At 49.6% G+C, this 2,533-nt stretch overlaps 1 long non-coding RNA gene across 1 annotated transcript; it reads right to left on the reverse strand.

Annotated features, from left to right (window-relative positions):
• Positions 1-1,127: 1,127 nt before the first annotated feature.
• On the reverse strand, positions 1,128-1,578 carry LOC141631103 (uncharacterized). The gene is made up of 3 exons (XR_012537587.1): positions 1,528-1,578; positions 1,289-1,441; positions 1,128-1,204 (listed from the first exon to the last, which is right to left on the reverse strand). It is a non-coding gene; the product is annotated as an uncharacterized LOC141631103 (long non-coding RNA).
• Between the last annotated feature and the right edge of the window lie 955 nt (positions 1,579-2,533).

A 2,533-nucleotide genomic window follows, 5' to 3' on the forward strand; every position in this document is an offset into this window, starting at 1 on the left:
AAGAAGAGAAGGAAGAATCGTGTGATTTAAAGCTTCATCGACGCTTCTATTTATACTAATTCTTTGTTTCCAAAAATCATCGTAACCGACACTGCTTGGGAACAAAGCGCGGCACTCTTTGCGCCTCTTCAAAGGGACGCGGCTCGTGTCGCGCCTCTTCCCTAGCATCACTTCGTGATTTCGCGTTTGGATCTTTCCTAATTCTATAACCGAATAATTTCCTATTCCTACGGGATTTTATTTTGGTAAATCCGCGAAATTTACCATGCTCCAGGTTTCCTTGATCCATGAACGCGCATTTCGAGACGACGTCGGCATTTTCGGCCATTTTTTCTCACACTTTTATATTTAGTTTTCATTTTAATTCCTCTCTTTGATTCTTTTCTTTTTCATTTTCACTTTTATTTAATCATTTCACTTCTATTTTCTTCATTTTCTAACTTATATATTTCTTTCTTCTTTTTTTTTTGCGGGGGTAACCCTCCCTATCGTCCGGTCATTTCCGACAAAATTTTTGCATTTTCGCGTCCTTTTCGAGTCTCATTTTGCACCAATTAAAGGCCTTATGCGTATATAAAAATGTAAATGAATGTGTTTTTCTATGTGAATTTCGGCAGCATGACGGTGCAAACCGTTGTCTACCAAACTTGTCCAAAAGCTAACTTGCAGATACAAACAACACAACCCAGCAGCAAAAGGCACTCAGGCCATCGTATATATAACAAAAAAGCAAATATACGAGCAAACTGGGGGCTTCGCCCCAAACAAATCCAGATGTGCAAACTGGGGGCTTCGCCCCAAACAAATCCAAGTCTAAACAAACTGGGGGCTTCGCCCCAAACAAGTCCAAAAATGTTCAAAATCAAGACTACAAAGACCACGCAGACATCGCCGAGCACCCTCCAACTCGGCAACCCTCGCCATAAGAGCGGCAATCTCGGCGTCCCGAAACTCGAGCTCCCTCGACAAACGAGCCGTCTCCTCCCGGGACTGGGCTAACTCTCGCTCCAGCTCACGATCGGCCTGAGAACAGCAACAAGTTGGCTCATGTCAACCAATTCAAACAAATCTGGAAATCAAAAAGTCAAAAGAGATCCAATAAGGTTCATACCTGACGACCTCGACCGCCGACAAGTGCCTCGATGGCTGTAGCTCGTAGCCGGTTGGCCACCCTCCATAGTGCCACGAACCGAGATGGCGCGACCTGCGTTTCAAAAGCTTCTCAGTAAACTGAACAAGTTTAATCAAATGTGTTCTTACACAAAAACTATGCAAAGTAAAAGCTCACCCTCCGAATCAGATGCTGCCAGTCGTCTAGGCCAGCATCCGTCACAGCCACGTCAAAATCACGCAACTCGGAGATCGTCGTCCTCCCGGTCGCGTCGGTGTACTCGAGGGTCTCGGGATACACTGGGGGCTCGATGCCCGCCGCCTCAACCTCCTGCAAAGACAAGTAAGCTTTCATTAATCGATGATCCTTCATCGTAATTCCCGAAGCCAATCAAAGAGAAATAAAAGGATACTCACCACTACCGGCCAGTACGCCAACCTCCCGTAAAGGAACGCCGAGTAGTCCTCACCAAGCAGAAGGAGGTCATCGCCACTGGCACCAGCCAAGTCTGCCTCCCTCTCAGCCTCAGAAGGCTCCCTGAACATCGTCCTCGGAGGGTCAATAGGAACCGTCAATGCACCCCGAGAGCACTGACGAGCCAAACGCTCGCCTAAGTACCACACAGGACCCATCGACGTCCACAACAACAGCCGACTCGGGCTCCTAGGTCGAAGGACCTCAGCAACAAAAGGAGGTGCCTCGGCATACTCCGCCCAAGGTCTGGGCACCCACTGTGACAAGATAAAGACAGAGATCATTCCTATGATCGATGAAGGGAAAGAAGTATAAATGCATACAAACGGGATACTCACGCTCGCCACCAAGGGCGTTCACATCCCGCCGGTAGACATTGTGAGAAGAACGCTTGCTCTTCGTCCGGCACATGACCCAATCCCTCACCACGGGATAGGCCCTCTCCAGCGGCTCCGTCCTCTTGGGCGCGAGGCCCGGGAAGTAAGAGTACACCCACGCCTGTAAAACGGGATAACCAATGACGATCTTTCGATATTTGATAAAAGAAAGGAATTTATTTTGGTCCAAAGGAAGGTTCATACCTCCAACAGTAGCCCAGGTCCGACAGCGCCAGGAGAAGTCCCCTTCTCCATCAACTCCGGACGAACCATGGCCCTCATGAAGCGGATGAGGACCGCAAAACCGGCGGTGACCAGTCCCCAACGCCCTAGGGAGCTCAGTCGGCAAGAAAGGGAAGAAGCTTCGTCGACATGACCTCTCACCCTTGTCTCCGAGGTAAATCGAAGACAAGAACCACCAAAGCCACAGACGAGCCCTCTCGCTCATTTGTGCAAGGAGGAGGAGCCGCCGTCTCCCTCCCATCGATCACCACCGATCGGGGTCTTCCCGCGAAGTAATCTCGAACATAGGTACTGGGTACCAAACCCGCACGCAACAGCCTTCGGCGAC

Source organism: Silene latifolia, chromosome 2 (assembly GCF_048544455.1).
Source record: "Silene latifolia isolate original U9 population chromosome 2, ASM4854445v1, whole genome shotgun sequence".
NCBI classification, from domain to species: Eukaryota; Viridiplantae; Streptophyta; class Magnoliopsida; order Caryophyllales; family Caryophyllaceae; genus Silene; species Silene latifolia.